The following is a 13,250-nucleotide window of genomic DNA, read 5'->3' as shown; positions in this document are numbered from 1 at the left end:
TGGCCACATGCATGTGTTCTGAAAAGTGTCTCTTCATGTCCTTCTAAATGTCTTTAAGAGTTTCTGTATCCAAGAGGATTTGCAACTTAATGGGAACCAGTATCATAAGATAAAAGGAAAAAATTAAAACTTCCTTTCTGGCATCAGTGGTAGATGAGGAGGAGAATGTCAGGAATTCCTGAGTCCTGTAAATTAAAACCGTGGAGGGTTGCCTCCCTGTCTTGTTTGGAGGGCTGTTTGGTCTTGTGTAGTGGTGCTTTGGAGCAGGGATTAGGCTTCTCAGAAAACTTCACCTTATTGACTTTTCTAATTATCCCCTGGATTCAGACTTTCATTTCTAACAAAAGGCTACTATCCTGGTTGCCACACTGCTTTGCCCCACCCAGCTTACCTCTCACTTTGCTCCAAATAGATGGAGTGTTTTCTTTGTCTATTAAAGCCACGTCCAGATTTGGGGCTTCCATGTCTTCTTCATAGCTAAAGCAACATCAGTACATCTAAGGCAACTTCTAGGTTCTTAGATGGCTCCTCCAATGACAACTTTGTTGCAGAGGAAGCGAAGGACTCTCTGAAGATAGAACATTTGAAGCAAGCCCTAATGACACGAAGAAGCAGCCATGTGAATGTCTAGGGGGAGGCTAATCCAGACAGAAGGAAAGAGCAAAGTCCCTGAGCTGGGCACAGTCTTGGTGTGTTTGAGGGATGGAAAGTGGACCAGAGAGGCTGTAGGGTAGGGAGTAAGTGGTGCATGCTAGGAGGTTTGGGTGGAGAGGTGAGAGCAGTGGTGAGATCATGGGGATGCCATGGGAAAATGGGAAGCCACTGAAGGTCATTTAGCAGCAAGTCATGGGGTCTCAGGGTCATCTCTGAGAAATCAAGCTACTGTCATAAAGAAGAATAAATAGGGAGTAGGGGAGCAGGAGCCCAAGTGAATCTTGTGGTTCCAGACAAGAGATGATGGCAGCCTGGACCAGGATTTTAACAGCGGTGAGCAGTGACCTGATTCAGAGTGTATGTCAGAGGGGAACCAGAGAATGGGCTGATAAGTTGGTAAAAAATATACAAGAGAGGATTGATGTCTGACTTCTAGGTTTTTAAATTTAGGCAGCTGGCAGATAGAAATGCCATTTACTGAAATGGAGAAGAGTGAGGCAGGAAACGATTTTTGCAGGGGGACATCAAAAGTTTTGGGTGGGACACATGATACTTGAGCTATATATGAGTCTAGACTAGAGGTAATCAAACTTTTTCTTTCGGGGTCACAGCGTCCCTGTTATACACTCTTCTTCGATTTTTTCCCTATCTTTTAAAAGTATAAAGACCTTTCTTAGCTTTTGGGCCATACAGAAATGGATGCCAGGCCACAGTTGAGCTGCAGTTTGTCAAACACTAATTTGGAGCTCAGTGGAGAAAGCAGGGATTGAAACATGCATTTGGGCACAGAGACTGACCTAAAATCCCAGGACTAGTCATGAGCTCATGCAGGGAGAGAGATGAGCTAAAGAGGAAGGTATGATCACCTTGAAAACTCAGACAGAGAAAGAGTGAGTTCAGTAAAGAACACTGAAGTTAGAGAAAACTGGGGAGGGGGTGTGCATTATTCAGATTTTATTATGCAAGGCAACAAACAGTCCCTGTAGCTCAGTGCCTTATGAGAAAAAAGGTCTATTTCTCACTCAAGTTACATGGTGGCTGCAGTCCTACTGTCAGTCTATTCCACATCTTCCTTCCAGACCCAGACTGAAAGATACATGCCCATCAGAACAGCCTGCAGGGGAGGCAAAAGAGAGATGGTGGAATCAGGCAAGGACCCTAAAATATTCTCCCGGGGTGCAGCATCTGTCACTTGCATTCACCTTCCATGATCAATCTTGTGGTTGAGGGGATGGGTAATTCTCTCACAAGGATACGCCGTGAATCTTTGGGAACAAGAATACAACTATCACAAAGAATGTGGTGTTCAGGAAATCTATAGCACCTAATAATTCAAGAAATGGGATGTGGTCAGCTAGATCAAATGCCATTTTGAAGTTGAGTAAGATCAGATCAGAGCAGTGACAACTGGGGTTGGAAATATAGAGGTCTTTTGTTTCATCAATAAGTCATTCTTCTAGGCTAGCCATATTAATGTGTACTTTCTGTGCTGGATGCCGATAGTAGCAATACTGTTGTCAGCCAGCCTCTGTAAGAACAATCTCACCACTTCCGTACTCTGAAAATGGAGCTGATTCAGGATTGGTGACTTGTGGGCCCAATAATCCAATGTATTTAGCAACAAATTTAGAAGGAAACCTGATTTTTTATTTTCCCAATTGCAATTATGTGCATTCTTGGAGAGGCATCTGTGGCTGCACAAACAGCAATGATTATAGCTTCTGACCAAATTAATTTAAAGGGTTTTCCAAAGCGGCATTGAACAGTAAGTTTGCACTTTGAGGAAGATTCTCTACACACCTTTTTTTTTTTTCCTATTAGTCAGATTTTCTGGGCCAGCCCTCACACTTCCCCCAGATCTACCTCTTTCTTTGAGAGGAGTGTTTCCACAAGCTTGCAAAGTCGGGTGTGGGGACTGTGCTGGTGAAGCAATGGCAATGGTGTTGAGCCGAAATGCGGATTCCCTGGGTGTTTTTCTCTGCTGTCTGCCTGGGGACAACTGCAGAAGTCATTTTGATATTTGGCAAGGTACCTGAAAAACTTGAAATTTCTCCATGTGATCTGTATTTACTTTGACATTTTAAAAGAATTGTTCTTTTAAAATATAAATCCTAAATCTTTGATTTTTCTTTTTAAGTTTAGAATATTGAAGTTGGTAAGTTGGTTTCTAAAATTTTTTTTTTTATGTTTTGAGACAGTGTCTCATTCTCTTGCCCAGGCTGAGTGTAGTGGTGCGGTTTTGGCTCACTGCAGCCTCAACCTCCCAGGCTCAAGCAACTCTCTTGCCTCTGTCTCCCAAGTGGCTGGGCATGCACAACCATGCCCGGCTAATTTTTGTTTTTTTTTGAATAGACGAGTTTTTGCCATGTTGCCCAAGGTGATCTCGAACTCCTGGGCTCAAGCAGTCCACCTGCCTTGGCCTCCCAAAGTGCTAAGATTACAGGCATGAGCCACCATACCCAGTTGGTGAAATCTTAAAGGTATTTGGATTCAACTTTTTTTTTTTTAAATGAGAATCTCTACAACCCTAATAAGCTTAGCCTCCCTCTGCTGTATCTGGAGAGCAGGGTGCTCATTGTCTGACTACCCAAGGGACCAAACCAACCTTCAACTGATGGGACTCTCTAATTTTGAGGGAATCCTTTCTCATGTTTGATTAAAACTTGCCTTCTTGTAACTTCCACTAGTAATCCATGCTGGGGATAATACAGACGTGGCATAATAAGAAATATATCTAGTCTTTGTCCCTGGTTCCTAGCACAGAGCTTCTAAAAACAAAACAAAACAAAACAAAAACCCTTGGAACGTCTTCCTGAGTGATAGGAGTGTCTTTTGTTATTTGTAACGAGCGCCCCTTTCTCTCACACCTGAGTTCATTCTAATGAGATGAACCCCCAGAGTGGGACTCCCAGATAGCTTCAGGATGGGGGCTGGTCAAACATGACGCCATCATTTGAGGGTTAGAAATTTCAGCTCTTGTCCCCAACCTATGGGGAGGAAAGAGGCAGTGGAGATTGAATTCAGTCACCAATGGCCAATGAGTTAATCCATCAAGCCAATGTAATGAAGCCTTCGTAAAATCTAAACGGGAGCTTCTGTGTTGGTGAACACATCCATGTGCTGGGAAGGAGGCATACCTCAATTCCAAAGAGGCAGAGGCTCTTGTGCTCAGGGCATTTTTGGACTTCATCTTACGTACCTCTTCATCTGGCTGTTCATTCCCATCCTTTATAATAAACTATAGTTCCAAGTATGCATTTTCCTGAGTTCTGAGTTGTTCTAGCAAATTAAGGAAATGTGGCGTGGGGTGGGGGGCAGGTGGCGGATGGCATGCTGCAAACCCTGGAATTTGTAGCAAAGTCAGACAAATTCAGGTGACCTGGGAACCCAGTACTTATAACTGATGTCTTAAGGGAGAGCAGTCTGTGGGACTGAGCCCCTTTAACTTGTGGGATCTGAGGCTAACTCCAGGTAGTGTCAGAATTAAACTGAATTGTTGGATACCCAGTTGATGTCCAGAGAATCAGAGATTAGGATAAATCTGCTGCACCATTTACATGAGAATCTTCTGAATATTCTTAGTCTTCTCTCTTAGGTTGGACGTCTGTAGTTCTCGAAACTCACATGGGAGGCAATTGACCATACACTCATCACTGCAATGAGCATATCAGGAGGTACCACATTGAACCAAGAATTCTAGTAAATGACATTTTGAGCCTCTCTTTACACATCCAGTGATATTGAACATCTTATAGTTTGGATCCCTGGACACCTTCATGGTCCAGCACTCCTTACTCCAGCTCTGGATCTCAACAGTTGCCTCATCCCTCTCAGCCTTCTCCCTCACTCCACAGAAGCTCACATTTGCCAAAGTCCATCTTGAAATGTTATGTTTAAAATTCAGCTCACTTCTCTAGATATAGTCTGATGAGGACACTACGGGTATCCTAGGCAGTTAATAAATAATAGTCTTTAGTTAATAATTTTATGTTCCTTCAAATGGATACGCTCTCAATATTTGTCTAACTGTGCCTTGGGGTCAAGCAAGGAAGACTGGCTCACAGCAGCTCTGGTCCTCTTCTCTACTGCTCTAATCAGTTCAGCTGTGGCCCAGTCCTGCACACCCTACTGGCAAACATTAGTCCTACTATAGATAACTGCACCCACCTCCTTATAAGCCATTTAATGACCCTCAATTATAACTCAAACATGTCCTCAGAGAGCTCAGCCTTCACTGCAATGAGCATATCAGAAAGTATCACATTCAACCAAGAATTCAAGAAAACGACATTTTTTTCCCTCTTTTTACACATCCAATGACACGAAGCATCTTATAGTTTGGATTTCTGGACACTTGCATGGTAGAGACACCCCTAAATCCAGCTCTGGCTCTGACCAATTATTTCCTGTGTTCTGAGTTGCTACATCAATTGCGTCTGTTTAAAAAAATCCTATCACAGTGTGGCTCTTAAAAGAGTGTGCTAAAAAAAAAAAAAGAGGGTGCTTAACTTAAAAACAGATTTTTTCCCCTACATGAACTCCTAAGCCAGTCTTCCTCCTTCTGTGTTTACGTGGTTGACTTTTGTGAGTCTAAATACAGAATTTTTCATTTAGCCTAGTTGCCTTTGACTCTGTAAGAGTCAACGGACCATTTTAATTTGTTAAAAACATTTTGAATTTTTATTCAAATATATAAGGATAGGATAGTCTAGGCACTATTGCATTATATGATTGACAAAGATCTGGAGGTGGAAATTTATTTTTCATTTTGTTTTTGCTTTTGTTTTTTTGAGACAGAGTCTCACTCTGTCGCCCAGGCTGGAGTGCAATGGTGCAATCTCGGCTTACTGCAACCTCCACGTCCCGGGTTCAAGCGATTCTCCTACCTCAGTCTCCCGAGTAGCTGGGACTACAGGCACCCACCACCATGCCCTGCTAATTTTTCACATTTTTAGTAGAGATGGGGTTTCACCATGTTGACCAGACTGGTCTCTATCTCATGACCTCAAGTGAACCACCCACCTCGGCCTCCCGAAGAGCTGAGATTACAGGCATGAGCCACCACGCCCGGCCAGGAGGTGGGAATTTAATCACTGTCCCACATTAGGGAAGTGTCTGTGCAATCCAAATCGTAGTCACTAGCCACTTAAAGACTGTGATCACCTTAAATGTAGCTAGTTCAAATTGAGATGTGCCGTAAGTGTAAAGTACACATTGGATTTTAAAGACTGAGTGCAAAGAAAAAAGAATGTAAAATACCACATTAATAATTTTTGGAAAATACCAATGACGTATTGAAATGATAATATATTGGGTATATTGAGTTAAATAAAATCTATTATTAAAAATAATTTTACTTTTTCTTTTTACTTATGAAAATGTAACTAGTAGAAAATTTAAAATTACACCTGTAGCTTACATTTCTGGTTCACATGATGTTTCTATTGGACAGCATTTCTCTAGAAGTTGAGGTGAGCCCTACCTTCCCTCTATTGTAATTGGATAATTACAGCAAGCTTGCATTGGGCCAGAGGCAGTGGAAATTTTGACACAGGCCGAGGGTATTGGTATGTGGATGAAGGTGGGAGGGGAAGGTAGTCTTGGGCAGCCAGAGAGCAGCACGATGCCAAGTGTGTAGGAGGCTTGAAAAAAGGGCAGGAGACAGGAGAAAGTGTCTAGCAAAGCAGAGAGAGAACACTGAAATTGAACAGTTTTCTATAATTCCCATGTAATATGTTATCCCTGCTGATGTCTGGGTTGAATGTGAGTTTTTCCATAAGGCTCACACCACAGCTTACTCCCGAGTCTTCCTCATTAGGAAAAGCTAGCCTGGTACCTCACTAACTAAGCCTGCCCATCCTTCACCAGCAGAGGGAGAAAAGAGGGGATGGAGATGTATGTCCTGTCCTCCTTTTGGCTCTTCTCCACTGAGACCCTACTCTTCTCTCAGCATCAATAAAATATTTACCAGAAAGTCCCTTGCTGTGGTACTGCCAATTCCACAATTCCTGGTCCTCAAATATCGTTTATTATGCAAACACAAAAGTAACATTTTTTCAAGATTCTTTTTCTGCCTTAACAGTATCTTTGGCTTTGATTTTGGAGGAGAGACCTTTTCACTGGGAGGCAGCTGGAGTCAGCCCCAGGCAGAGTCAACATTCAGCATTTGTGTGATGAATGCACGTCTGAGCATGCCGTCTCTTTTACAAACAGACAGCAAAAAACGTAGCTAACGACTGGGAATGGTGGCTTACACCTGCAATCCCAGCACTTTGGGAGGCCAAGGGAGGAGGATCACTTCAGGCCAGGAGTATGAGACTAGCCTGGGCAGCATAGCAAGACCCCATCTCTTCAAAAAATAAAAATAAAAGAGGTTTTACATTGGGAGCCTTAGGATAAAGGTGGCTTTCAGACATTGTTTGTCTGTTAGTTGGGTGTGGTGGCACATGGCTGTAGTCCTAACTACTTGGGATGCTGAGGAGTGGGGATTGCTTGATCCCAGAAGGTCGAGGCTGCAGTGAGCTACAATTGCACCACTGCACCCCAGCCTGGGTGACAGAGCAAGATCCTATTTCTAAAACAAAATGAAGCAAAACAAAACACTTAGCTAGCCACCAGTATCCGTAACTCTGTATTGCAGTTTTTTTTTTTTACTACACACCAGGAAGAAGATATGTATTGCAGTTTTAATATATGAAAGCAACCAGGTAGGCATTCACACTCCATGGCATGTTAATTCCCATGCAAACAGGAAGTGTTAGTCCCTTTCAAGATGGCAGCCATGAGCATGGCAGAGGTTTTACACTGGCAGCCTAAGGATAAAGGTGGCTTTCAGACATAGTTTGTTTGGCTCTTGCAATGTTTTAAGAAATTAAGCCAACCTTGGAAAATCAGAACATCTCACATAAACCGTCAGAGTTTGAGCTTCCCTTGAAATCTCACAAGATAACCCTGGGTCTGTGTTCCCTAGGGAAACCGGCTGGTGTGGAATAACAATAGCTCCATTATACTGGGCCTACCATCTTTGCTGCCAGATCCCTTGGCATGTGTTCAGATGCCACTAAATTCACATATTGAAGTTGTCTAGCCAGTTGATGAGTCATCTGTTGCCACTACCGCTTGATCTTCCTGACTGGAAAGCCAGGATAGAGTATACCCTCAAAAATGTGGCACAACGCAGGTTTTTTCATGATGGTTTTATTGCCAGGGAGGTAAAACAGCTAGGTGAAGGTGGAGATTCTAGAAGGGAATATTCATTAGGGTCCTGGATGCTGCATCCATCCAGCTGGATATGTTTGCAAGAGGAGGAACAGAAAGAGGAGGAGGACAAAGCATGGAGTTGGGTAAGGAGAAGTCTCACTCATATTTCAAGTTCACTGTCATTCCCTTCCACTGCCTACCCAGTAGAGCTATGAACAAGGAAAGCTAGTTAGCGACTCGCCCAAAGCCATGCAATTATCTCAGCTTACTTACACTGGTAGACTTAACCATTCACAAGGATGTATTTTCCCTATTACTAACAACAACAACAACAAAAAGACAGGGTAGTGACAGCCTGAGGTCTGTGTGAGAGCAAATGGGTTGCACAAAGGCTAGCTGGCCTACCAGGTAGATGAAGGGGCACGTGAGTCTCAGAGTGATAAATCAGATCATGTGCTCACACATTCCCAGGCCCAAAGAGCAGGTTAGTACTGCACCATGTATATTGCAGCCTGGGGCAGGAGAGTGAGAAAAGTCTTCCTCGCTTAAGAAGTCATCTCCTATGGCATCCCATATTCTTGGCTTTTATTTTAAAGTAACTAAATTTTTAAAAAAATTGTAGAAAAGGGACAGTAACCCGAACATGACAGCAAATTCTTTTTAAAAAGCAAATTGGATAAAAAGATACTGCTTAAGAAAAGACTTAATGGCTGGGCACGGTGGCTCACCCCTGTAATCCCAGCACTTCGGGAGGCTAAGGCAGGTGGATCGCTTGAGTCCAGGAGTTCGAGATCAGCCTGGCCAATATGGTGAAACTCCATCTCTAGAAAAGATACAAAAATTATCTGTGCATAGGTTGTGCATGTCTGTGGTCCCAATTACTCAGGAGGCTGAGGTGGGAGGATCACCTGAGCCCAGGTGGTCAAGGTTGCAGAGAGTCAAGATCATGTCACTGTACTCAGGCCTGGGTGACAGAATGAGACCCTGTCAAAAAAAAAAAAGAAAGAAAAAGAAAAGACCTAAGTTTCCTTCACATTCCTGTGGTAGAATCTAGATAGCTTTTATAAACTTGAGTCCACTCTGGTTGCTGTTTTTGGCCTAGTTTCCTTTTGGACCAAGAAAAGAGTTTTGAAAGGCCCTCAGCCCATGGTGTGTTTTCTCTCCTGAGCAATTTCTAATTCAGGAGGCCAATTTTAGCCACACTGGGCAGCTGCGTGAAGGAGGGTCAGGTCTCACATGTTCTGTAATGACCAGTTTTTATTGAGGGCCAAATTGAACCCTTTTAAATTACCATGCCCCTAGCCAAGATCTAGTTTCCCACTGACAGTAATCATAGTGTGAGCCGGTCATGAAGTCATATGTTTGTTTGCCTTTTTGTTTAGAGTAGGAATGGGACTGAAAGAAAGCCCTGTTAAAAACTGAGAGATTGACTCAAATTTGACTTACATTTTATTACAAATGTGTTCAGTGCTTTTCTCCTGAATTTGAAATCTGATAAACGCAAATCAGTGAAAAACAAACAAATGAAAATGGTGGTGCCTGACTCATTATGAGAACTAGCCCAGTCCTTTCATTCTCGAACTTTCTCTTCCCTGTTTTCCTTGTCCTGAGTCCAGTCCACAGGCATGGCTCCGAATTCACATCTCTCACTGCAGCCTTTGGTTCTGAAAGGATTGAATTTTTTTCTCTTGGGGCACTACACGGGCATTCGTATACCATAACCCCATGATAGCCTTTGCATTGCTCTGTAAGTTTCATGGTGTTGTTTATCTTTGAACTTGTGTATTGACAAAGACTCTCTCTTTGACCACACCCTAACCAGGCTCCTCTGAGCCCTCTTCTCTACTAGGCCTCAACTTTGGCCTATAGACTTGAACAAGCACTAACATAATTTTTGACAGTTCAAAGCCTCGTCCCTAGGATGACCCCAGCTCCCTTAATGTGACTACCTGAGAAAACTCAAGGCTGTCAAAAGAAAGTACTGTTGGTTGCAGCCATCACCTGAAGGTAGGGCCCCTGTTTCCCAGGCTCTGTGGGAGGGTGAAAGCCTAACTTCAATTGGAGTCAGTGAGCAAACCCAGCTGGGTTCACATGAACCAGTCCCCTCTCCCACCTTTTGTAATTTTTCACTTCCTTGACTCTATTGAGAAACCCCCTTGTCTCCCTCCCCAGTCCTTCATTCTCTTTTTAAAATGTCTGGTTAGCCAGGCACGGTGGCTGAAGCCTGTAATCCCAGCACTTTGGGAGGCCGAGGCAGGCGGATCACAAGGTCAGGAGATCGAGACCATCATGGCTAACACGGTGAAACCCCGTCTCTACTAAAAATACAAAAAGTTAGCCAGGCATGGTGGCAGGCACCTGTAGTCCCAGCTACTTGGGAGGCTGAGGCAGGAGAATGGCATGAACCCGGGAGGCAGAGCTTGCAGTGAGCCGAGATTGCGCCACTGCACTCCAGCCTGGGCGACAGAGCGAGACTCCATCTCAAAAAAAAAAAAAAAAAATGTCTGGTTAACTCTGCACAAATCAAAATTGAGGTCACTTCATGCTGGACTCTTTTCCCTATTGCAGTAGTATACAGCTGCTAAAAGCTGTCCTTGCCACTTTCATTAGTGTCCAGCTTTATCTCCGACAGTATACATTGTCTGTCCACCTAAACTCCAATGCACCCTTTTGTGTTGGCCATGGCTCTCTGCACAGTGCTATGCACATGTAAGGTTCTCAGAAACAATCTACTCTGCTAGAGGAATGGCACAGCGATTGATTTGGGGCATAAAATCTGCAAAAATGGTGATTATCTTTGTTCTTGTTGTAGGATAAGTCAAGGAACTGGGAGATCCATTCAAACTAACTCACATTCATGACAGGTCTAAATCCACAACCCGGGTAGATCACATCCTCCATGAGCTTGTATTTTGCGTTTTCTGGTCCCATGCTCCCTTAACTGTGCACCCCATACATACACACACTCAACACATACATGCACATACACACTTGTGTGCACACACATGCGCACACATACATAGGCACACACACATGCACACATACACATACATGCATACACATGTATATGTGTGGACATGCATACACATAATACATGAACTTACCTACACACGTATATATGCACATGCATACATGTGCACATATATACACGCATACACATGTGTACATACAGATACGCACATGCTCACACTTGCACACATACACATACACACATGTGCACATGATACATATACATGTGTGCACACATGAACCTATGCACATACACACATGCAGATATACATACATACACACATATTGTGATTTCCCCTTCTGTTTTGTTTCTATATTTGCTCTCATTCTCATTTCTGGAAATATGTAATATTATAAAAGCTAAACTCAGCACTAAAGTTCAAACGCACGGAGGTGATATTTCCCAGGAACCACAATTTTAGGGAGTGGATTATTAAGGTGAAAAAAATTATTTGTCAGTGTTTTAACTAAACAGATGTCTACAATTCAAGAGCACCAAGACTTCACACATTGTGCAGACTGCTTTACCTTTTCAATGAATATAAATTTTGCAAGCATTTGAGGAGCCAAGAAAGGAGAGATCTTTTGGGAAGGGAAGGTCTATTACGCCATGCTCTTAGAGCATCCTAGGCTGTCTGGTGCATTCTGAACAATGGAGGCAATTGAAGAATTCAAATGAGTAGGTGATTCTTTACGTCTTTACAAGGCATCTCCTGGAAACCCGCAGCACTAGAGTTTCAGTGGGTCCTAAGACTTCCTTCCTCTGGCACAATCTTCCCATCATGATGGGCCCTGGTTCAAGATCTTTACACATGCCCAGGCAACTTTTCAATCTATTCTCAGTGTCTTTTTTTAAAAAAATGAATTCGATTTAAAGACGAATTTTCACCTTCCCAGCACCACCACCTGTATCAGGGTTCTCTAGAGGGACAGAATAGGATAGATGTGTATATATGAAGGGGAGTTTATTAATGAGCATTGAGTCACACGATCACAAGGTGAAGTCCCACAATAGTCTGTCTGCAAGCTAAGGAGCAAGGAAGCCATTCTGAGTCCCAAAACCTCAAAAGTAGGGAAGCCGGTAGTGCAGCCTTCAGTGTGTGGCCAAAGCCCCGAGAGGCCCTAGCAAACCACTGGTGTAAATCCAAGGGTTCAAAAGCTGAAGAATTTGGAGTCTGATGTTCGAGGGCAGGAAGCATCCAGCACAGGAGAAGGCTGGAAGACTCAGCAAGTTGGCTCCTTCCATGTTCTTCTGCCTGCTTTATTCCAGCTGTGCTGGCAGCTGATTAGGTGGTGCCCACCCAGATTGAGGGTGGGTCTGCCTTTCCCAGTCCACTGACTCAAATGTTAATATCCTTTGGCAACACCCTCACAGACACACCCAGAAATAATACTTTGCACCCTTCAATCCAATCAAGTTGGCACTCAATCTTAACTGTCACTCTACCCCATACACACACACACACACACACACCATCCACTATCACCTCAGAATGCCTTTTATGGACTGAATTGTGCCCCCCCTCCAAATTCATATGTTGGCATTGTAACTCTCAGTACTTCAGAATGTGACTGTTTGGTGATAGGGCCTTTATAAAGGTAATTAATGTAAAGTGAGGTCATATGTGTGGATCAAATCGAAACATGACTGGTATCCTTGAGAAGAGGAGATGGGGACACAGACACACACAGAAGAAAGAATCCATAAAGACGCAATAAGACATGGCCAACTACATGCCGAGGAGAGAGGCTTCAGAGAAAGCAACCCTGCAAGCAGCTTGACCTTGGACTTCTAGCCTTCAGAAGGGAGAAAATCAGTTTCTGTTGTTCAAACCGCCTAGTCTGTGGTACTTTGGTATAACTGCCCCAGCAAACTGATACAGCTCGCCATCATTTTCTTGACACCTCTGAGAAAAATACTAATTTTGCAGGTAAAACCTACTCCATCAATGGATATATCCAAAGCCATGAGGCTAAATAGGGATTGTAAACGATCAGGTTTTAAAATATCTTACACAACACTTTTTTTTTTCCTATTCTACGTTTGTAAAAATCATTGGAAACAATAAACCTTATTCCTGTGGAACTGCAGTTCTCAATCCCACCTTCATATTGCAGTCAGCTAGGGAGACTGGGGAAAGGCGGCCACTGATGTCTGGGCTCCGTCTTCAGAGTTTCTGAATGATTGGCCTCTGTTGGGCACCACTACCCGAAAGCAGCTGATTCTCATATGCAGCTACGGGTGAGAAAAATGTCTCTAAACGATCAGTTGATTAGAAAAACCCTGAGAATTTAAAGTTTGCAAAGAGCCTCTTTCTGTATTATCATTTAAAAGACTTGGATTTGATAAAGCATGGTCTATTGCCCCCCGATATGAAATATATTTG

Source organism: Hylobates moloch, unplaced genomic scaffold (genome assembly GCF_009828535.3).
Source record: "Hylobates moloch isolate HMO894 unplaced genomic scaffold, HMol_V3 SCAFFOLD_8, whole genome shotgun sequence".
Lineage (NCBI taxonomy): Eukaryota > Metazoa > Chordata > Mammalia > Primates > Hylobatidae > Hylobates > Hylobates moloch.
The sequence above is the reverse complement of the archived record's forward strand: the minus strand, read 5'-3'. Positions refer to the sequence as shown.